Consider the following 23,776-nt stretch of genomic DNA (forward strand, 5'->3'; position numbering starts at 1 on the left):
CATGGGGCAGCCGCAGCGAGGCGGGAGGCACAGGGGCAGGAGGGTGCGGAGCGCCTCTCCCCTCCCCTCGGCGGCCCCCAGGGGGCGCTGCCGCGCAAGGCCGCTCCGCGGGGCGCTGCGCCCGCCCGGCCCCGGCCCCGGCCCCGGCCGCGGCCCCCGGCGCCGGGACGCGCTCCAAGGCTGAGCTCAGCAGGGGCCGAGCCGCCCGCCCGCCTGCCCCGCCTCGCTGGGTCCCCTCGTGCACCCCCGGCATCGGCATCGGCTTCGCGGGGAGGAGCGGGGCGGGCTGCGGGGCGGGCCGGGCCAGCCCCGCCGCCTCCTGATTGCCTCCCAACTTTCCGCTCCTCCCTGCACAAACTTTCCCTTCCCGGCCGCTGGCTCCAGCTCCGCTCCCCGCGCCCGTCCCGGCCCCGCGCCCTCCGGAGCACGGAGCAGGTAAGCGCCCGGCCCCGCTCCCGGCGCTGGGGCTGCCCCTGGAGCGGCTCCCCGCTCTGATTTGGGGCTGGTTTCCAACCCCAGCGTTTCCCACCCCCTCCTTCCTCGCCCAACCCTTCCCCCGGCCTTTCCAGCTCCCACGCACCCAGGCTCCCTTAGGCAGGCCCAGCGCGCGGCCTGGGACACATGCAAAGGGGGGTTTGCCCCACAAAGAGGCCTCCAGCCCCACGGCGGTGCCCTGCAACCGGGGCCGCTTTCCCCCCACGGCTTCCCGCGTGTCTCGGGGAAGCCACGAGCGTGTTGTGGCACGCGCGCCCGGGGCGAGTGTGCAACCACGCGCAGAAGTGTCGCTGGTGGCGGCCGTCGTTTTCACCCGTGTGTCCTGTTTCCAGGGGGGTATTTTTTTTTGCTCTTCTTTGGGGAAAGCGGGAGGCGCAACCAAGCTGAAATCTGTGCTTTTCCCCCCCCCCAAGTATACATGTTTTCCGTCTGGATCGGTGAATCACCGCCAGGGTTGCACGGCACCCAGAGATCCTTTCAAGGGTGCTGCGGAGTGCCGCACCGTGTTAGGTTTACAAATACGATTCGCAAGATAAACCCAGAGATCCCTAGTCGCCATCGTTCTGGGATCTTGGCAACAGGAAAACTGCTCTGTTGTCTTTCTATAGGCAAAAAAAGAGTGAAAACTAAGAGCCGGCCTTTTCCAAGTAGTGCCTCGAGTGTATCCAGGGGTGCCTTGAGTCTAAAAAAGATTGAGAATCACTGCCCAGTTCTGGGTGTCATTTTGCTGGGCACGTGAGGAGCTGGTCCCGTGCTAGAGGACAGCGGGTGGCTTTGGGATTTCGGGTGAAACGTGAAAGTATGTTTTGGGGCGCAGGGATGAGGAAGACGAGCTGATTCGATGGCACGGAAGCCAGTTTGCAAAGGCGGCGAGCGTAGGAGTGTGGTTTCGGAGGCGCTGTGTGTCGGTAGTCACAAAAAAAAAAAATCTCCACGGAAAATCCAGTTCTGATCGATTAGTTCTGGGCAGCTGACCCAGAGCGCTAATGAATTAACAAACAGGGAAACGGGAGAGCAGAGGGCAGCGAAGAAAAGACAGAGGTCCCAGTGGGGCTTCCTTTTGTCCGTCATAAATAAGAGCGGTGGTACATAGGTGGCAGGGCTGGGGGCAGGGTAGCGGCTGTCCCTTCCTCTACAGAATAGGACACGCTAATGGTGGTCAGCTAGGACTGTGTATCTGGTGTGTCGTTACCCTTCTGCGTAGCGTGAGTCAGAGGTTTTTAATACGGCAACATCAAACTTCCCACCTCTGCTACATAGTAGCAATGAGTATGTGTGTCGGGAGAGGGTGATTTTGAGGTGCCCGGCATTGTGGATCTCAGGAGCCGGGGGGCAAGAGGTGCTTTGCAGTTGAGGCAGCTGCCTTACCAGAAGACGTCCTAGCCAGGTTGCCGCCAGCAGATAACCGGTCACGGCTCCATAGGGACGTACTGCCTGTCGAGCAGGCCCAGACACGCAAGCTCTTGTACTGTATGAGGAGTGTCTCTGTAGAAAGCAATGCCTTGGTCACCTTTGTGTCCTATTGAGCAAAAGCCAAAGCCCCCAGCCAAGAAGGATTTCTCCACGTGTTGTCTCTATGAACCGTTTAAGGGAGGTCGTGGTATTTCTGCCCTACATGCGTATCCTTTGAGATGAAAGTAAGCGTTCATACTTCTCCAAGTGTAAGGGTCATGCCGTTTATCCTTACAACCCTTCTGCAAGGCAGATTAGTGATGTTATCCCCATTTCACAGGTGGGGAAGCAGGGGTATAGCCAAGGGAAGTGACTTACTCCAGCTCACGCAGCGGCAGGGCTGGGACGAGGATTCAGAACTGACTTTCAGTCCTGCGGCATCAGCTGTTGCCTCTCAGGTGGGTAAAAGCTGGTGTGAAGAGAGCATTATAGACTCCATCCGCAGGCTGTGTAACCCCACTTAGAGGCAGGGGTATGATTTAATACTGTCGAGTCTTTCATGCTATTTATTGTACTGTAGGCAAGTTGACATATAGTGTGTCACACCTTGATATAGATACATGCACATTTTAAATTGCTAGTAAAGAGAAGGGCAGTGTGTATGTGTTGCTGTTGGTGCTTGTGTATGTATACACACGTGCTATGTCTATAATCTTCCCTTCGTAATATAATCTCTAGTCGCTGAAGGCAGGTGTCGTTCCATCTTGTTCGTTCCAAGGAGCTTTCAAGGAAACCACCTTCCCAGAGCACCACTCTTCACATGAAAGAAACTGCACATAAACTTGAGCTCTACACAAAGATTATCAGATCATTAAGGAGATTTGGCTGGGCTTTTTGTTTATGTGCTTAAATTGGGAAGAAATGGATACAAAGGAGAATTAGTTGGTGCAGGGGCTTGGCACAAGGATTCAGCTTCTTCTGGCCTCTGTCACCTAATTGAGTTCAACTCAAGCTGGCGATAAGGAACAGGTTGGTGGCCTTGGTGAAATGAGTTTGATGGGTCTCAGTTCCTTGCAGGGCAAGCGTATACCTTGTATAGGCAGTGAGTGCCTGCAGAGCCCAACGGCTGGACATGGCATGGAGACTGAAATACTTTCTCCCTGTTGCTCAGCAGTTCCAGGAACATGTGTGTGTATATGTGAAGAGTTTGTCTTGCCACTGGCCATGCTCTGTGGACAGCCTCCATTCACCAGGGCTTGTCTGGCTGGCACCAGATTGACATCTGTAATAAAAATAACTCTAATAAAGCTCAGGGAGAGCCACACTGCAGGTGCTGAGCGAGTGTGGCATGAGGGTGCAGTGTTGCATGAGGGTCGTGCTCTCTATCCTGGATATTTCTAGGGCACCCAGCACATGGCCCTGCCAGTCTGACCGCCCGTGGCCTGCAGCACCAAGCTTGCTCCTCTGTCTCTGCAAGTACCTCGCATTGGAAATCTTAAATGTTGATAACTTGGTAACTTGCTGAGCACAAAAGGGGAAGTAGGAAGGGTTTGGCTGAGGTGCTCACAAGTGAAGAAGAGTCATTGAAGACAGTGGCTTTGCTGGGAAAGGTGCAGAGAGTCTCTTCCCACCCATGCCAGGATGAATCTACCAGCAGGGACCATGCCTAGTGCCTCATCCCTCTTACCTGGTCCCTTTAGGACCCCCTTGGTTTTTAAGGGGGCTATGCCAACAACCTTGTGATGCTTGATAGGGCAAAAGGAGGAGCACATCACAATGTTAACTGCCAGCCTGACTCTACTTCTGCTGCCCCCACCTGTTCCCCTGAGCCTGTCATGGCCCAGTCGGAGGGGAACCTTCAAACGGCTGGACATGGCCGTAAGTCTGGCCATGGTGGGAGAGGCTGAAGTCGGCTGATTCATTCATTGCATTTAGCAACATGGTGGAAGGAAAAAAAAATACCCACTAATGCAAGAGCAAGGTACAGCTGTCCTGCCAGGGCAGTGGGGGTGGAAGTGGTAATTGACTATAATTAATGCATTAAAATTCAAGTGCCCGTGCCACTCCTGTCAGGCACGCACTGAACACGAGGCTGGCAGCATGTGATCCCTTCTGCTGGGATCATTTATAGACAGCGCTGCCCCGGGGAGAAGAGTCAGGCTGTTCCTGATCCTGGGCAAGGCTGAGATCTGGATTTCTGCTCCTCTTTCTCTGGTGTGGGTTGGGGTGAATTCTGGAGAAGGGTCCGAGGCACTAAGAGCTGGGCAGACACTGTTGGCGTTGAATGCAGGCCCCCACCATCCTAGGTGCTCTGCAAACCCAGGATGAAAAAAGAAGGTTCCTGCCCCAGATTCCTGGAAGTTCCTTGATATGCCTAATATGAAAAGGCATTGAACCTGGAGATAGAAATATCCAGGCTTTAATAGGGGCAACATCAGTCCTCAGCGGAAGCGGCATGTGCTTGGTGGTGGGAAGTGAATGCCTTTCCAGCCTGTGCTGCCCTGGCAGTCATTCATGAGCATAGATTCGCCCCGTCTCCCGCAGACCCCTTGCACTCTCTCCTGAGTATTACGGTAAATTGCTTCTGCGGGAGAACTGTGGAAGTGACTCTCCAAGCAGGACAAGCCGTGCCAAGGGATTTTTCCACCCCTTGCTGAGTCTGAGCCATGCTCTGATGGTGTGCATTGAACACTCAGTCCAATGTCTGAGTCTTGATAACATCAGAGGCATTATTTGGTGTGAGTGCCCAGGTCAGGCCTGCTTATAGAACAGAGGCAAAACTTAGCTCTGTAATAGAAATCACTCCCTCTCTGTTGATTGCTTAGTCTAGTTATCTGTGTTGTGGGTTTTGGAAGGCACCTGAAGTGGGCGGGTGCTCACTCATACCTGCCTTGGTGATTGTGGTGCCTTATGAAACGGGGCAGGGAGACTGCGAGAGGGAAGGCAGCAATGGGTGAGCAGCGTATGCTGCTCTTAAGGCTCTGCTGCATATGGAAGGATGGTCTCATCGCTACAGCACAGGAGAGCTGGGATCTGGCCCTGGACCTTTCATGGACCTCTCTGTGCCTTGGTTTCCCTGTCTATAAAATGGGCGTGATACCAACCTGCTGTGAGGCCCAGCTCACTGGTGCTTGTACATGCTTCAAGATGCCTGCTGGAGAGCACCAGATCAGTACGTGCTGCTAGGAAAGCAGCTTTCAGATGGTGATATGCTCAGCCTGATACGGCGTCTGAGCTGTTGGGGGTGGGAGGGGGCTATTTAAGAAGGTATTCTCTGCCTGCAGCTCAGTGCTCCTCATCCCATCGGGCCGTGCATTCAGTGTCGTCCTCTGGGAGTCCTGCAGACCCACCGTGGCTCCTGTGGGTCTCTGTCCTGCCATTTTGGGTTTTCCCTCCTGATGGGCAAGATCTTGCATCTGCTTTTAAACCGGAAGACACTAAGCTCCTCCCCACCCATAAATCCATATTGGAGCCTTGCCTGAGTTTGTGCTGAGCTGACGGGCAAAGCTTTTCCAAACCTTTTGAGACAGGCCACAAGCACTCGCTCCCCAGAAGAGTGGATCCAGGAGGGCCTTGGGGGAATCCCAGCCCCTGCGGACCTTGGAGGAGCCCGGCCCGTGTCCCATATGCCTGTCAGTTTTCTAAGATGAGGTGATACAGATAGCATCCTTGTGGGTCCCTGTGTGGCCTCGTGGGCTTTGCATTAGCTTTGGACTGCAGGAAATGTGGGGTCAGATCCCAGCACGATAACCTCAGCCTGTGCTGTTTCCTCTGCGGGGGTCTGTATAAGATATTAAGCGCAGAGGTCCTGTCTGCTGGTCCTGGATGCTGGAGTTCTCCTTCCCCCTGCCTCGCTGGCTGGGATTTTCCTCCTCGTGATGCAGTGCCCAGTGGTTGCCTTGCCCAATCACACAACCCCTTCCTCCTCCCCAGTGTCCTGTCTGCTCTGTGCATGCAGTAAAGACCCCCGGGGGATCTTTTGCAAGAGTGAGTGCTCAGCCTGAAGTCCCTGCTCCTTTGTTTCCCAGGCACTGCTGTGCTGTGAGCTGGCCCCCACCCCAGAGGTGGCTGCGATTTGTCCAGCACTACATTGATCTCAGTATAGAACGCCGAGGTCCTGCGGGATGCAAAGTGCCGGAGAAATGATTGCGCTCATTCGTAACTGCTTACTGCCACAGAGGTGTAAATCTAGGTGGAACAGATCGTCCCTTGGCAGACGCCAAGTCAGACCACTTCGGCAGCTGCCTTGAAGCTCCTGGACTCTGTGATACCTTGTGTCAGACGATGCCACGCTCTGAAACTTACTGTCTATTATAGTGGCTCTTAGCCTCACCCAAGATCAGGGCCTGATTACACTAGGTGCTGCATGTGCACGTAGTAAGAGGCACTGCGTTGCTGTACTCACCCATGGCATTAAAGAAAGGGGTAGGTGTGCCATTTACCCACCAGTCAGAGTTGCCAGCTGGAACAAGGGGGGGTCTGGCCCTGGCAATCATCCCAGTGACTCTAATGATGAGGGGCTGATGGAGGTGGTTCACTCCCATGTCTGTAGTGAGGCCACAGGGATCCACCCTGTGATGAGAAGTGAAAAAACTGTTTGCAGATGAATAGTGCTGTGCAGGTTCTAGGCATGGATGCGAGTGAGATGCTGGGCTGCAGGCTTGAAAATGTAAAATCTGTGCTAACCCCAGAGCTTGCTGGCAGAGCTTCCTGCCTCATCGGGGAGACGGGGCGGGAGCTGGGCAGAGGCTGGCAAGAAGTGACTGGCAGAAGGAACCTCCTACGTTCTGCCATTGCCGTAAGCAGATGACTGGTATTGAAAGAGCTGGAGCCAGACCTCAGGAGCCAGGCACCCTGAGCTAGGGGGAGCTTCACATCCAGAGTCTGGGGCTGCTTCTAGAGATCCTGGTGCTGACTTTTAGCTCTTGTCCGTACCTGAGGCTGCCTGTGGTGTTATCAGGAGCTGTGGTACAACTCATCTAGGTCTCCCATAGCAGTCTAGGTACAGTGGCACAGACTTCTCTGGACTCTGCATGATGTCCTCATTGCACCCCAGCTCCCCTGTCTGCAAAAACAGGCCCGATCACCCCTGCTTCCCGGGACCGTTGCGAAGGGTAACTGTTCCTCAAGTGCTTTTGAGGTCCTGGGATGGGAGCAGTCCGCCTTATTGTTTCTGCGCGAGTGTCTCCTCCTCACTCCTCATAAAATTAGATCCAGCTGTTCACAATAGCCACTAGCTTCTCCGGAAGATGATCAAAGTTTACAGACTTAGAACAAGTTTTCTTCAGTGGAGGATGGGCTACGCTTCTCGTGCCAGCTAGCCAGCCATTTTGCCCCATTTCTGAGAGGCAGGGAGCTTGCAACTCTGCTGACAACTCGGGCAAGCATTACCAATTTTTCAACTCGGCCTTGGTTTGATTAGCCAGAAGACCGGGCGCTCTGTACCCCAGCCCGCAGGGAGCAGGGTCTGTAGGAGGGAGGCCCTTTGCTCTGAGTCCCTCCCTCCCACTGGCAAGGAGCCGAATTCTGCACAGCAGCCATGTTTACTCACAAGCGAGCCCAGAGAGCTGGGCTGCCAGAGGCGAAGTAACCTTTCTGACCTCCCATGTGTGTGTTGCCAGGGCCGGCTACTCTAATATAGCAACCGGCTCACAGGACTCGACCCAGCCTCATTTCCTTGCCACCAAATGCATGCTCTCCACCGCTCACCGGTGACCTGAGAGTGAATCACGCCAAGCAAAGCTACTTCCCCCATGCAGCATGGCCCCCGCTCCGTGCAGACTATGGTGGAGAGAGAGGAGGGTTGGGAGGAGAAGTCTGCCTGCTGGGTTGGTCACATCATCGGGTACGTGCTGAGAGTTGTTCGTGCTTTGGATTCAGATCTGTTCAGCTGTTGCCTGTTTCCTCCTGGAACCGTTTCTCCCACTAATAATATTGCCTTAGCTTTCATCCCACAATGATTTACGGTCTGCATGTATGGGAGCTGCTTCACCCCGCTTTGAAAAGCTGCTGCCTCAGTGGCCATTTCCCGGTGTCTATGGGGCAGCAGCACTGAGGAGGTAAAGGAGGTGATTGTTTCCAGCTGGAAGTGGAAGTAGGGATTAAGATGGGCATGTTGTCCAGCACCAGCCTGGAAACAGGCAGAGGTGCCACGTCTTGGCTCTTGTGGTTGGTATTGCGGGATCCGTAATGCCTGCCTGTGGTCAGGTTTTATGGCTGGCTCAAAAGATGGGTGTGAGCAAGACACCCTGGGGTCTGAGTGCCTAAAGCTGGCTTGATCTCTCACATTTCACACCTGCAATCCTGACAGTCGGCCCTTAGCCGATTTCTTCTTGAATTGGGCGCTGGGCAAACTCATAGCACATGCCGCTGTGAGCAGAAGTGACTAGTCTACGTACCCCCAAATTGAGTGGCAAGGAACAACAGGAAGAGGGCAAGGATATAGTTGAGACGCTGGGCTTGACTTTGCCACTGAGTCTGTATCTGACCGTGAGCAAGCCACTTAATCTCAGTGACTCTCAGCTGGCCACAGCTCTGTATCTGTACAGTAAGGATAACAGTGCTTCCTTTGTGTTGTCTGTTCAAACTATACGCCTTCCAAGACTCTCTCACCATGTGTCTGTCCAGCAACTAGCATAATTGGATCCTGAACTGGGCTGCGTCCATTAGTTTCTATTTTAATATCAATGGTAGAGCCTTTTTTGTCCAGATCAGGAAATGCATTGATAACAGGTTTATAGAGGGCATCATGCTGTAAGATCCCAGTAGCTTAATTCACACCTTCCTCCTGAAATGTGTCCCCCTCTGGGATGGAAGTTATTGCCCCCAACAAAGACATGGGAGTGGAAATTTTGCCACAGACTCCAGAGGTGCAAAGATGTTCTAATGTCTCAGCTCGGCAGATCCCACCGTGGTGTTTGGGGCCTCATCACACAGACCCATGCCCAAGTGACCACGTCGTTCTCCACTTACCTCGCGCAGCACTGACCCTGCTTGCAGTCGGACTTGGGGCTCCGAGATGTGGGGAGATGCCCGAAACCCGCCCTGCACAGGAGGACTCTGCAGACCACCGAGCCAGCCCTGTGGCTGTGAGTCGAGGTGACTGTATACCAGGCGGCATAGCTCTGTGACCCTTTAAGACCCCCTCTTTCCACATCAGCTGCCTCCAGGTGGGGATATCGGTTCTCGTTGGCTTCCCCTCTGCAGAGTGTGGGCCCTTTGGTCGCTCTGGGGGGCGTGGGATGGTTGTATGCTAGTTGTGTGTTTGGAGCTAGCGTATGGAATTGCACAGTGTGTTGATTGTGCACGCAGGGGCCATTTCCTATTTCCTGTATATACAGCGTGTGGGATACAAAATTCATAGCCCTGTTATGGTGCTGCAGGTGTGTGAACGAAGGAAGCACTCTTAAAGGGGCTCTGGAGAGGGGTTACGGTATAAAAATCTCCTCACTGCACTCTGCCTGGGGTGATTTCTCCCCGTGGCACTGGGACCCCATGCCCAGGGGGAGCAACATGTCTTGGTGGAGGGTGCTTGGCTTCTTACTGAATGGGTTTTCCCTCCTTGGCTTCGGAGGGGTGTAAGGTCTGCTTCCCCATCCCCTAGTGCTGGATCAGCTCCTGTGAGCCCAGCGGGGCTGCTCTGGGTTGGTGAGGTGGTGCTCACAGGGTTCCTGTCTCACCTAGCTGGGAAGCAGGGCTGGTGCCTTGCAGGGAGCGAGGGGGCCGAGTCTCATAGGCATGGGTAAGGGCAGCGCTTGCAGCTGCTTTTGTGGTAGGGATTGGGTTACGTGGGGGTGGAGGGAGAGGCAGCCCAACAAGGGGGTGGCGTGGATAGGACTGCAGCCATCCTGTTTGCATGGGGCCATGGGAGCCTGAGGACCCCTCGCTGAGCTGGCATGGCTTTTGGCAAAGACAGCCAGGGGCTGCCATGGAAGTTACGGGGCAAAACCCTGTCTCAGTCAGCAGGCAACTCCTTCAATGTGGGCTGCTTTCAAACTGATTTTGAGAGGCTCCACGAAACCTGGAGCTGATTTAACTACACTGACTGGAGAGAGGGGAAGCCTCTTTGCTAAGCCAGTGCCAGGTTCTGCCCTGGCTAGGCCTAAGGAAGAGGAGGTGAAGTGGGGCATGGTGCCGGAGCTTGGGGCGGGTAGTTGCAGAGAAGGTTTCCTCCAAGCAGATTTGGAAGAGGGAGGGCACTTGGGCGAGAAGTGGGAGAGACTGCTCAGGGCGCGTGAGAGCAGCAGGAGAGAACATGCAAAGCCCAGGCAGAGACAGGAAGGGCGTGCTGCTGCTCCTGCCACGGGACGGTGAGGGTTTCCTTGTGCACTCAGAACCCTTCTCCTCCCCGGGATGTCCCGTGTATCTAAAGGCTGGCTGGGTAGCCCAGGATTGGCGCACATCTCTCGTTCTGAGAGCTGGGACACTGCCCATACGCACACACCCTCCCCTTGCCCTCCCACAGCATTCCTGGCCTCTTGGTGTTGCTGGTTATCCCGACCGTACAGATATGTCTGTGTCTAACACACGGTGGTGTTTTATCGAAGGAGCTGGTGACCATTCGGTGCGTGTTTGTAGGGTAGATGCCCATCTTAGCTGAAAGTCAGCTGCGGCCCCTGCCATCCAGGCCGCAGGTGTGTTTATCACCTTGGCCAGAGCTTGGGTTGGCTGAGCTGCTCATCTCTGCTTGGCTTGGGCAGGCTGCCTTTCTGCTTCAGCCCCTCTGGTTTCGTCCTCTGGTCTTGCACAATTGCTATCTGCCTGGATTTATGGGGAGAAGGCTTTCGAAGCAAGCAGTGCCAGGAATTCAAACATATTCAGGCTCTTGAAGCCACTTTCTGTGCTTGGACTGGCAGGTTCCTCAGGTCAAAGTTGTTCTCACCATCAACCAGCAAATTGTATTTGCAGATAAAGGTTTCCATTGTGAGGCATCTTGGTTTACTGCTGGCCAAATTATATCCAATGTAACCCATCCGCCTGGCAATTCTGCCTGGAAACTTCTTGTCCTAACAGCGTGCTGTGCAGCAGCAGAGGTGGCAGCATGTTACTGAGGCATGAAACTACACCTCCAGCAAGGGGTTAGTCCTGGGAGATCTCAGCACTCCAGCAAGTGAAGCTGTGGGATAGTGGGGCCCCAGGAATAAGATGATTCCCCTACTGCAAGCAGCTATCTTGATTTTCCAGCCCACAGAAGTAGCCAACATAAGATTGTCCTTTTCTGACCTGCTTGAGAGCGACAGAAAATAATTCATGCTTTTCAATCAAATGCTTTAAATATTAATTGGTAAAGCAGGAATTCTTCCTGACCAAGCAGGGTGGAAATGAACTGGGCCCCCTACTGCCGCATTATGTGGTTGCCTTCATCTCTGCTGCCTGGTAAGGAGACCCGGAGAAGCATCTGCTTTGTTTTTGAATCACTGGGCCGGAGGCTGCAATTTCAGCTCCGTCCTTATGCAAACATTTCCCCTGGAGTTTGCCTGAGAAGGGGCCTGGCAAGACCTGGCCCATTAGCGAGAGATGCTTCTCGATTGCAGGCCAAGCGGATGAGTCCGAGCGTGGTTCCCTGGTGTCCTGTTTCCGAACTGCACCAGTGTCTGGTTTACAGAAAAGCAGATGGAGGGGAGGAGGGACGCGGGGCCAATCTGAGCTGGTTGCAAGGTGGGCATGAGTAGCTGTAGACCCATCAGTGCCATCTCGCTGGTGCAAGAGAGGGATTGCTGCTTGGTGGGTTTCACTTTCAGGACAGGGCAGGGGCCCTCTCGGGTTCTGTATCGTCCTGTGCCACGTAACCTCAACTCAGTCATTCTCCTTCCGTGCCTCAGTTTCCCCCCCACGTCAAATGGGGAGAATGATACTTAACTCTCTTTCCCTATCAAATGTTTTGAGAGCCCTGAGGGGAGAGCAGCTTGTGCCTCCTGTCACCCCAGCTGGCAGCTCGGGCATGGCAGCTCTTGTTTGCTGGGTGCACTGGCAGGGCCAGGCTGTGCGGTGTCCCTTGGCCCGGCTGGGGTAAAGCCTGTGTTGTGTGCCGGTCACTAGGGAGGCAAAGGAGCAGCTTTGTTTGGAAGGGGTTAGGGATCATCTGACTCGCCACACATGGGCTGAAGGCTGAGTCACGGCCCAGGGGTTATGCTTGCCTTTGTCACTGGTGGTGGGAGGAGGAGGAGATCTAGCCCTTCTTCTCGGCCTTGCATGACTTGGTGTAGTTAGAGGATAAAGGCCTGTCCTTTGCGCTGCGGGCAGACTGATCCCTGCAAGAGTCTATACGCACCTCCAAATGCGACAATCTTGGCTATGCAATTGATGGAGATGGGGGATTGCTTCTGGGCTTTCCCTTGAGCTTTCTGCTTTGGTCTTTTGGATAGGGGCAAGTGAGACTAGAGGGCATCTGAACTGCAAGGTGTCTGGGCTTGGGGTCTGCACGTAGGATGCTTGCCATGGATCCAGGAGTATCTGAAGCCCCAGGCTGAAGAGCGTGGGAGGTAGGATGCTTGCCGGTGGTAGCGCCGCACAGACGTGAACGATTGAGCTCTGCTCCGTCGATAGACTTCGGAGCTAATGTGGCCCCAGCAGGAAATTAAAAACAAAGCAAACAAAAACCCCAAGTAGCCTAGTGGGGTCAGGGTGGACCGTCTCCTCCTTCCAGGTACCTTGGGGACCTTAGGAGCCACCATCAGTGATGCTGCTTCCCTCGTGGCCAACCAGCCACGTGGCCTCCTGTGGTTTCCTCACTCCGATTGTTTCCTGAGCTCCATGCCAGGCCGGAAAAGACAGGAAGTGATAGAGGAAAGGAAATTAGTCAGGCTCTCTCGCAAGGGAGCAGCGGGGTGTGGAGAGGCGTCCCTTGCAGACCGGAGTCTGCATCATCCCAGAGCCCTACAGCATCCCCTGCCCCCTCTGTCTGAGCTGCGGGCGGGGTGGATAGGAGGAGGAAAACTTGGGCCAAGAGGAGAGGATGGCAGCAGACCCACGTGCTCGTTCCCTGGCTGAGCTTCCCCATGCATCTTTGCCTTTAAGAAGCCTAGACGGCTTTGATTTCTAAGTCCCCTCCTCCTGGTATGATCCTCTGGGCAGGGGAAGATACCCCCTTGTAGCAGGGAGAGGTGGAAGTACAGCTCAGTCCTGAGCTGTGGGAATCCCGAAATACAAGGGAGTAGTTGTTTAGAAAAGGATCGCACCCCTCCCCCTCTCCCACTGGTCCGCGTCCATCAGCCTCCAGGATTTGGTCCCTGGGGAGGAGACGGTTGGGTGGAAATACCCTGGCAGCGTGCTCTGTTGCTGCTTTCCCTGCTGAGTACAATGCTTTCCGGCTCTTGGGAACCCACGTAGCAGGCAGGAATGGCTTCCTCCCCTTGCTGAAATGCAGACACTTTTGGGGCGCAGTGTGGGGCAGCTCTTTCGGAGGGGGGAGGCAATGAACAGCTGCCCCTGCGGAAATGTAGGGGGAATTTAGGATCAGCAAAGGGCGGCTTGACCCATGATACCGGGATTAGAGGTTTTGTGGTCAGATCAGGGTCTCAAAGACAGCAGCGTGGCACCTCTTAGCTTGGTGCTGGGGCACCAGGCTCTGTGCTGCCTGGGTGGGTAGAGAGCAGCTTGCCAGGCCATGGTAGGGCCCCTCCCCGCCCAAATTCATGAGTTGTAGTGACAAGGCTACAGGCCAGCGAGCCTGCAATTGCTGGGGGAAGCCTCCTGTGGAGAGTTGGCCAAATGCTTTAATTGCTCTTGGCAAAGATCTGCACTCCCAGGCTGGCAGCGCTGCCCTGCCCTGCTCTGCTGTCCACCCCAGGGTGAGGGGAGCCCCCCTCGCTCCAGCAGCATGGTGGGCTCGGGCAGGAGTGCCGTCATCTGCAGCCATGGCTGCTCGCCACGGGGCCAAAAGGGTTTGACTCTCAGTGTCCGACAGGTCAGGCCCCCCTCCCTGAACCGGGCTTGACCACGATGCTCTCGCTGTTGCGGTCAGTCTCCGCTGTGCTCAGTACCCATCAAATGCCATGGCAAGAGCTTCACGCACTGCCTACCCAGGGGTCAGGCCGAAGGCCATGAAGAGATTGGAGGAACCAAAGCTGCTGCCTTTGTGAACTTGGTTTCTGAGAAGCCCTTAGGCCAGTCTCCTCGCCATGGGAGGCTTGTAGAAGTGCCTGCCCCACACAGAAACCTCCCCTCTTCGTCCTTGCCACCCCTTGGGCTGTGTTGGGGGGGGCGGGGGGATCCTCTCTCCTTCCAGGCTCCCTTAAAGGCCCCCTTCTTCCCACTGCTGTGAGCTGCGCTATCGCCTCCCCTTGGCTTTGCAGGTGCTGGCCCCACTTTCCTGCCCATCCCTGCCTCCCTCCCCCATTTCCTCCCCTGCATCGGGGCAGATAAAACGTGTTAACAGGCAGACAAAACAAATGTGGAGGAGCTGAAGGGGAGCAGGCAGGCGAGGAGGCGGCATCATGGAGAATGCCCCCGGCAAAGCGCTCTCCTTCCAGAAATTAGAAGCATATTAAAGAAGGCCTCTGCGTGCCTGCAAATTGTTTCCTCCTGTTGGAGCCCTGAACCTGCTTCCAGGGCTGCGTGTTCTCTTGCCGAACACCCAGACACAAGGAGGGTGGGGGGGCGGCGCTGTGTCTTGTGGCTTGGGGTCTTTGCAGTGTTTGAGGGGACAACTGTTTCTGTGCCCCCTCCGATGCCATGTGTGTGTGTTTAGTGACCTCTGTCCCAAAGGACACCCCCAAAGCACTTCTCAAGCTACGTATACCTCAGTGCCACTAAAATGCAGCCACTTCTGGGGAGGAACGCACAGTTCTCTGACAGCACCTAGTAAATCTGCATTATAAACTTAGAAGTGAGGAACAATACAGGGTGTTCTAGGTAAGGGAGTATCATACATACAACCATGCCAGCATTGTGGTCAGGGCACTGCCAGCTTTTGTGGGTACTGATAAGGACCAGTGAGAGGTCGTTAATGAGGAAGTGGCCAGCATCTGAGTCTCCACATTTACTGACTGTCAGGTACAGGCCCCTCATTAGTAAGGGGATCTTTGCTAAGATGCTGCCTTGATTGCCAGCTCCCATGTGTTTGCTTCCCAAAGTACCTGCTTGATGCCAGCACAGGGAGATTAGAGGGACTGCCTGGTCCATGGGCTTTGGGCAGGACAAAGCCCCAGGAAGACTCTTGTCTGCCTAGAGCCCTTTGCTCTCCAGCCCGGCCCCTTTGTGCTCTCCCTACCAGCAGTGTTTTGCACTTCTGTTACCTACACTCAATGTGCAGCAGCCTACAGCTCAAACCCCAGCTCGCAGGGAAGGGATCTCTCAGTGCTGATCGTACGGGATGCCCAAGGGCCAGGGTGGAGGCAGACCAGTAGCCTTCAGATCAGGACCTGAAAATAAGTGGCTTATCATCTGTGGTTCCCTTTGGGGGTTGGGGGGAGATGGAGGTCTGTTACCACCACCACCCATCAGTGAAAATCATCCTGGAGCTGAATGAATGGTCAGCTCTCCAAGGGACCCCAGCCCTGGGGATGAGCCTGCAGTTTGGGTGTGGAGTCTGGTGCGAGCCGGCTCCTCTGGAGCCTCTGCCAGGCCCTCCCTGACCCTGGGGTTGAGCCCTTGGTGAACACAAGGGATCTTTCCAGGCACTGTCAGACCCCCGACCCTGGGGCTCAGCCCCTGTCACTGTGGGGCAGGCACCCAGGATGTGCCAGGCCCTTGCTCCAGCAATTGTCTCAGTACCCAGAATGGCAGCAGACTGGGACATCTCAAACAGTGGCTTTGCCTAGAGATTTCTCAGGGTGAACCTGGAGCTGGCAGCTGTGGCAGTGGTTCCTAGAGCTGCAGTGCTGTGGAGCACAGGCAAGGGCTTGGGGTTTGGGCAAGGGTGCTGCCCTGCATCCCCTCCAGCTTTCTGCTCAAGCCCAGGCCTCTCTCTCGTCCCTCCCCTCGGTTCCTCTCCCACCAGCCTCCTCCAACAGAGCGCGGTGCCAGGCCTGCAGGCTGCTGCTGTGCTGAAGACTTGAACTTGGCAATCAAGTTCCATCCCTCCCCCTGTGCTATAAATACACACAATGCCGTTTCCCCCCCCGGATGGGGCTGGCAAGCAAAGAAGCGGGTGGCGCTGGTGGGAGCTCTCCCCTCCAAGCTGCGAGACCTCCCGGCAGGCACCTGAGTGCCATGCGCGACCCAGGGCTGACCACCCCACTCTGGTCTGTAGGCTGGAGGAACAGGGAGCCCGATTAGGGAGGCAGGGGGAGCAAGTATCTCTTGCTTCCTCAGTCACGGTGACCTTCACTAGCCCTTGGTACAGCTCCAGACTCGTGTGTGTGCGTGCGTGTGTGTGTGCGCGTGTACGCCCAGCATGGCCAGGTCAGGCCAGCAGTGCCAGTTTGACGGTCCACCTGCTGCAGTTGTGTCAGGGGAACGTTTCCCTGGGGGGCACGGAGGAAAGTTCCCTAGAAGAGGAAGAAGCTGGCTGCAGCAGCACCCACCCTGCAACAGCTGTGGCTTCCCTGCCAGCCTTTTCCCTTGGTCCTACACCTATTCCTCCTCCCCCTGATTTCACTGGTGGGTAATTCTGCATTTCTCTGGTGCCTTTTGTCCCATAGGGCCCTGCAGTTGTATTGTGCTGGTGCTACTAAAATGCAGTCATCTCTGGGAAGGAAAGTGGCAGGGAGCGTGTGAAACTCTGTTTGGTGCTAGGTTTTGGGGTTTTTTTGCAAAAATATTTATATATATATATATATATATATATATATATTGGTGTACCTTTAACAACCAGTCAAGTGACCACTGTGGTTCACTTGGCAGATCAAAACATACTGTGACAGTTAAACTATTGTAGTCCCGTTACACAGCTCGCACCGCGCACCTATCGCCATCCCAGTGCTGTCACTCCTTGTTCTTTCAGAGGGTTTGCCTCTGAAAAAGTCTGTGCCTATCCCCTCTCCACCATATGAAGTCTGCCATTTCTTTCCTGTCATCCTCTTCTGTCTTGCTGTAGTACCAGTGCATTTCACTCAGACCCATTTTAATACAGACCTCGACTGGGGGGGTCTGGGGGTCTGTTTATGAGCAGGTTCCTGGCTTTCCACGGGGCAGACCTGAAGCAGGACTGGTTGAAGCGGGCTGTTTGGTGCTAGGTATTGGGACAAGTCCTTGGCTTTGAGTTCATGTGTCCTTCAGGGTCTGTGCAGAGCAGGCAGGACCTCAGCACTGGAGTGTGCCTCTGAGTGGCATGGGAAGGATGACAGGCTGGTTGAGCCCTGGTGGGAGCAAACCTGTGATTCCCAGGGCTGAGGCCCTGTGAACTGTGCTGCTTAGACTGCCAAGCCACTCACTTGCATTTGAGAGCTGCAGACGGTCACGGTCCATGCGAAGTCCAGAAGCCAGGTGTCCCCTCTGGAGCACTAGTGGCTCCTCTCCCGGTGGTGGATGTGACACCCTTCCCACCTGCCCAGCAGCAGGGCAGGTCTCAGCCCCCTCCTCCTACCTCCGCACAGGGGAGCTGTGTTTTCTCGGGTGTGCTCCAAGGAGCTCTCGTCTGAAACTCCCCGCAGGGGAAAGCCAGAGTGGAACATGCAGTCTTGGATTTCTTCCCTTTGGTTTTCTTGACTGCAGGAGCAGATTGTGTCGGGGGAGGTCACACCCAGGCTGTGAGCTGGAGCTTTTTGTCTTTGCAGGTAAGAGGTGCAGCTTGCTGCCTCGCTCCCAGCCAGCAGCCTCTTGCCTGGGCTTGTCTGTGAACTTTTATCCTTTTCAGATGGGGTCCAGGGGAAAGAGGAGCACTTCTATGGGCTCAGGGAGGGCTGGCATGGCACCAGCCAGCCTGGTGGGCTTGCAGCTGAGACACCAAGGCAGGAGGAGGAGCAGTTTAGTGGGCTGCCTCCCTTTTACCTCCCTCCCTCTCTTGCCATCCCCATGTCAACAGATCTGTCTGCCCCTCCAAACCCTCTCTCAGCTGACCCCACTTGCCCCCCAGCCCAAAACAGCCTTGCTGTTGCCCTGTCCCAGCTAGTGGCCCCGTTTCTCTGTTGCGGTAGGGTAGAGGGCGGATTTCTTGGTTGGGAACTTCACCGTGGCATAATGCTGCAGTATAGACCTGGAGAAGCCTCAGCTGGGGGCTAGAGATTGTTGTTCCCAGAGCATCTGCCTCCCTCCTAGTTCATCTCCTGCTGCAGGAATCTCTTCTGTTGTCTTAGCTTCAGGAGTCATTCTCCCAGGTCTTCTGCAATCAGATCCCAGGCCCGGTGCCCTCTTCTAAGATACTTCCTTGAGCATAATGCTTCTGGAGTCTGGTTGAGATGAGGTGTGTCCCCAGTATGAGCCCTCCACTCTGGGGAGGGAGGCAGCGGTAGGATCCATCCAGAAGGAGAAATGGGAATGTGTAGCTCAAAGTTAGCAGCAAGTGAAGTTGTAAATCCCATCCTAAAGTAGCCGGATGGCAGAAACCCTAAGGAGGGGCAGGGGCTATTTATAAGGGGCCAAGGAGTATAACCAGGAGGGGTGGGATGGAAGGAGAACGCAGGCTGAAAGTCAGCCCAGCCTTCCTGACTCTGGGCAGCATGACGGGATGGACCCATTGCTTGGCTTTACTTAAAAGCAACCTGGACAAAATGCTGGAGAGTCTCATCTGGGGAACCAGGGATGGCCTCGTGCTGACTGCCAGGGTAGGAATGGCCTTTCTCCAGCTCTGGTACACTGCCCTGATGCAGGTAGGGCAGAGGTGGAAGGTGCTGTCCAAGGCACCAGGCAAACTCAAGTACCTGTCAAAAGGCCAGGCTCCTTTCCCCTAGTTTGAGCTATGGAGAGAGGAGGAGTGGGTCTGGAGATGGAGGGAGGGCAGGTCTTGCAATGTCTTGAGAGCCTTACTGAGCCTTATCAGTCGTATCTTAGGCAGACATGCTGTGTGACCAAGAGATGGGAAATGGCTGTGGGGAACGAGGGTGCCAGTGGCTGTTCCCTGCTACCCTTGGCTGTGGGGGTGGGTGGGAGACTGAGGGCATCTTGCAGTGGGTCACGTATTCCTTTTTGGCAGGCTTCTCTCTGTGGGCAGTGCTTTGTGCTTCTGTTGTGGAGGTGGCTCCATTGAGAGATAAGGGGGGCCTGAGTGAGGCCTTGAGGCTGCTGAACAACAAAGGAAAAATGCCCAGAGCTGTTGCTGTTAGGGACAGAGAGGAGAGGAAAGTATGGGGCTTTCCAGCATGGAGCAATGAGGCTTGCTGTGGTTGAAGGATGCTGATGAGATGCAGGCATGGTGCTGGCATCTGCTTCTAGCTCTGCTGATGCCTGGCAATATGGACCTGCCACATCCCTGCTCTTCCAGTCTTGCACTCCTCCCTTTTTCTATCCGCCTCCAGCTCTGGTAGTACGCCCCCGTCCTGATCTCTATCGCGCCTTGCTCTTCTGGTTCCCGGCTGCTTCCCAGGTGCACCCTCTGTCTGACCTGCAGCACCGTCTGCTCTTGCAGTCCAGGCTGCTCCTGCACACGGCTCTGCCTCTGTGCCTTGCTCCTGACCTGCAGCCCCTGCTATTCCAGTTCTGGGCTCCACCGGTCAGCTCTGCCCATGCACCCTGCTCTGCAGACTTCTCTGCGTTTGCAGTCCTGCTCTGCTAATCCACCTCAGTCCTGACCGGTAGCCCTCTGCTATTTCAGGCCAGCATCTCTTGTGAGCAGAAATGGCTGGTCAAGCCAAATTCTTCGGTGGTTTAGTTTTGTGGGGCAGTTTGACATCTCCACAGCCACTACTGCTGCCTCCTTTACTCTGTATCTGAGCTCTGGTCTCCCTGCCATTCTCCCTGATTCAAGTCCAGCTGCTTGTGCTACGGCCCCCTGCGCAGTGGGGTTCCCTCTGCCAGGTGCTGGAGACTGTGTGTATTTGTCTTCTTTATCCAGAGGAGATCTTAACAGCCTCAGTACAGATCCCCACTTCACTGTCTTGACAAAACCCATCTCTTTTTCCCTCCCCACTTCCTGAGTGCCAGGTCAAGTCAGGTCTCCACCAACTTTGAGCTGCCTTGAAAATGAGACATGAACTGGAGCCTGTAAGATCATCCTCTCCCTGTCTTGTGGTAACCTTGCTCTTGCCTATAAATAGGGGCACACTACCCCATCAGCAGTGGGGCAGGAAGGGTCTTCACCATCAGTGCAGAATTCCTAGCACCAAGTTCCCTGCCTTCCTCAAACCTTGCACTGGGATTTTTCACTTTCTCTTAGAATCGGAGAAAAGCAGGGCTGGAAGGGACCTCATGAGGTCACATCTAGTCCAACCCCTTGCTTGAGGCAGGATTATCCCTGAGTAGACCAGCCTAAACAGTTTGTCTAACCTGTTCTTAAAAGCTTCACAAACAACCCCCGTGCGCAACTACCAGGCACCGTGCCCAAAATATCAAGAGCACCCTGACTTATCACTGGTAAAGCGGGGAGACTTCGGTCCTCTTCTGTCCTAGCTCTGCAGCCCATTGCTAATGCTCCTCAAGCCCTGGTCTTCATTCCTTGTGCTGTTCTGTGTCCAAAAGGTAGAGGACATCCTTACTGCTGGGAACGGCCTTCTCTGCACCTGACTTCTCAGGTAAGACCCTTGGGAGCTGGAAATCGGCATGGCTTTGTTGAAGACATCAGAACTGCTCTAGAGTCTTCAGTTGCTGTCATTTGTGTGACATGCCCTTGAGCTTGCCTCTTTGTACCCCTCGGTCCTTTCCAGGATGACTGAGCAAGCTGAGACCAAGGGGGACACTGATGTATCTGATGCATCTCTCTTCTGGTGCCATGTCTTGCCTGTGTATAGAGGAACGGGTTTAGACCAAGGGCGGGCAAAATACAGCCTGTGGGCCGGATCCGGCTCAACAAGGGATTTTAACTAGTCCACTGCGGGTCCCTTAGCCCTACCCAGCCCAGATGCAGTGGGCAGCCCTGGCTGTGATGCGTGTGGCCGGCCTTGCCACCCCTGGGTGCACAGCCGGGCTGGAGTGACGCAGTGGATGGACTCCACTTCCTGGTAGCCCCAGCAGCAGCAGATCCTTCTGGCTGCTGCTGCTAGTGTTGCCACCACTGCTGGACTTGCTCCTGCTGCCCAGGCACCCTGGCCCATCCACCCCACACCCACCAGATGGAGACTGGCTCGGGACCCGCACGGGCAGGGTGCACTCAGCTGGACAGAAGGGATGGTACTGCAGGTAGGTGGGGAGCAAGACAAGCTGGTGGGGCCAGGGCCAGGATTTTGGGTTGGTGACAGCACGGGGCTGGGGCCCAGGGCAGAGCCATGATCACTGCCCTATGCACATCCCTGCAGCAGGCGCCGATTTTGTGAGCAGGGGCATGCAGGGTGTGGATCGCGGCTCTGCCCTGGCCCCAGCCCCTTGCTGTCACCATCCAAAGATCCCGGCCCCACTCAGCCATCCTGCTCCCAGATGCTTCTCCCCACCTGCATGTGGCTTCATCCCATCCAAGCATGCCCTTCCCGCCAGGGTCCTGGGCTTGTCTTCATGGAACTGCTGGGGCAGAGATTGGCAGGCAGTGACAATGCAGGGGCAGAGTCATTTAGGGAGTTGGGAGGGTGCTGATCTGGCTCACAACGTCTTGCCACAACTCCATAAGTCGTCCTCCAGCCCAAATAATTGTCCATCCCTGGCTTAGGCCATCTCCATGGGCTCAGTGCCCTCTCACACCAGTAAGACATCACAGCAGATGGAGTTGCGTGGTGTGAAATGGTGTGGGTCAGAGCAAGCTGGCTGAGAAGCCCAGCATTCCCCATTGCCCACATCTCAAGGACGTCCCCCCAGACACCTGCTTGCTCCCTTTCACTTGGTGGGAGAGTGTCTGGAGGTGGGATGTCAAGTGCTGTGTTCTTATTTTTACCTGTGTTTTAAGAAGTTGTGGACATGAGGTCAGGTGCCCACAGGCAAGAAAAGCATGGCTCTTAAAGTACTGTGAGATTAAAGGATCGTGGACATAAGAGGTAAAGAACTGGTGTTAATGGGCTGGATGTGGCACTTATACCATAAAGAAATCCAGGACATCCTAGCGTGACCGAGTCAACAGTGCTGCTGCAGGCAGTGACAGAGGCTGGAGGACAGGGGTGCGGCCACAGTCCGGCAGGGAGGTGCAGCTGCCTGGTGCATCGAGCCACTCCGTCTCCCCACCAGGCTGCGTCCCACATCCCTGCGATTCCAGGACTCGTGTTTTAATTTTCACCAACCGGCCAGGATTGGCCTTCGAAATCTGGGACTGTCCTGGCCAAACCGGGATGCGTGGTCACCCTGCTTACCACCCACCCTGAGCCTCTGGGCCAAGTCGCAGGGTGCTGCTGTTCTGATCAGCGGGTGTGCGTGTGTCTAGGGCTGGCTGCAGCGGGTGCAAGGGACTGAACCCACAGTTGATGACTGGTTTGTCGTATTTTCCTCTCCCCTCCTTTGGCCACAGCTTTACTCTGCTACATTAAGGGCAGAGGAGGAGGGAGGGGCAAGGAGTGGTTTATGTACTGGCTTTGTATAGGAGTTTCCCTGCGCTGGGCTGGCCATGCCCCTCGTGCCTGTGTCTGCTAGTGTGGCCCTGTAGTACGATCCCATTGAACTGAGAAAGTCCAGCATTCGTGCTGTGCTCTCTACCCTCTCTGCCTCGGTCCTGTGTGCAGAGAGTAGAGGTTTGGGGGCTGCCTCCTGGATGATTTGAGTGAGTACCTGAAGGTTTTAGAGGAGAGAAGAAAGAATGGGAGGGGAGAGAAAGATAAAGAGGGAAGGGCAGAAGGTAGAAAAGAAGAAAGAGGATGAATGTATCTGTGGGGAGCAGTGATGGAATAGCTTTGTGAGTCATGCTATAACTTACGTATGCGGCTTATAAAGAGGCAACCCAAGCCGTGGGAGCAGAGTGGGGTCCTGTGAAGCCCCCAGATGATGCCCGAGGCTTGCAGAGCTCGGGGGGGCACAGGGCCTGGCCCGAATTTAGGGAGGGCAGCGGGCTCCCTCCAGGGAGAAGCCGAGGTAGGAGGCACGTGACGGGTCACTCTTCTGCCTCCCCCGCCCGGCAGGTTAGGCAGCCTGACACCTCTACAGCACATCCAGCGCTGCTGGTTTCCTAATTGTTGTTGTCGTTGCAGTTTTGTAAGGGCTGGGTGGAGCGCTGGATTCATCTCTTGTGCTTTACGTCAAAGCCGTGACTTGCCATGAGCCTGCACCCTCCCTCCAGGAAATGGAATTTCTCAGCCTGGCCAGACACAGGTTTTATAATTAAGCTGCGGCTCGCACCTTCCAGGGGCCGGTCCCAGGGGTCTCTCCCACCCGCGGTCTCCAGCGGGGTGGAGGGAGGGGAGCACCGATCTCCCTCCTCTCTCTGTGCAATCATTCGGCCTCACTGTGTCCCCTTTCCTTTCTCCAAAGGCAGGAAACCCAAGAGTGCCTGAGGTTTTCAGCTTGGGGAGGAGGCTTGTGGACACTAATTCACCTAGGAGACTGCAGCTGGGACTGGGGGCTTGACTTGTCCGAGCTCTACAGGGTCACACAAGGGCTGTGGTTTGACCAGCCCGGTGTCTTTCAATGGGTTTATACAGCGCCGAGCATGTCCTGGTGGGGCCCCTTGGTAGGGACCCCAATAATAACAGCACGAGCAGGCAGGAGGAGTGGTGGTGACACAAGGATCGCTTGACTGGCTTGGGCCAGAGGTCTCCTTAGCTCCAGTCTTGTGTCCATGGGGCCAGTCCCCGCTGGTTCAGAGGAAGGTCGTGTACATACAGGACAGGCTGTTCCCAGACCCCAGCGAGCCGCTGGCCCGTTCCCTGAATCAGAAGGGTTCCCAGCTCTGCCAAACCCACGGTGCTGCCCTACTTCGGCGTGGTGGGGTCCTCTTTTGTGTGAACAGGAGCCCCACGCTGTGTGCACGTGGGGCGGGGGGGGCACAGCACCTCCAAGGAAACTCTCCCAT

General features: G+C 55.4%; 1 protein-coding gene across 4 annotated transcripts in view; it reads left to right on the forward strand.

Moving 5' to 3' along the window:
- The first annotated feature begins 235 nt into the window (after positions 1-235).
- The window catches only part of TEAD3 (TEA domain transcription factor 3), a 55,230-nt gene continuing 31,689 nt past the window's right edge, over positions 236-23,776 (forward strand). The window contains exon 1 of one of the 4 annotated variants that reach the window (XM_006276893.4): positions 236-435. The gene's annotated coding sequence lies outside the window, so the exon portion shown is untranslated. Of the gene's footprint in view, positions 436-22,443; positions 22,532-23,776 lie in introns of those variants that run through there. The other 3 variants (XM_014605457.3, XM_014605458.3, XM_019492502.2) reach the window with 3 other exon arrangements.

This window comes from Alligator mississippiensis, chromosome 14 (genome assembly GCF_030867095.1).
Source record: "Alligator mississippiensis isolate rAllMis1 chromosome 14, rAllMis1, whole genome shotgun sequence".
Taxonomy (NCBI): domain Eukaryota; kingdom Metazoa; phylum Chordata; order Crocodylia; family Alligatoridae; genus Alligator; species Alligator mississippiensis.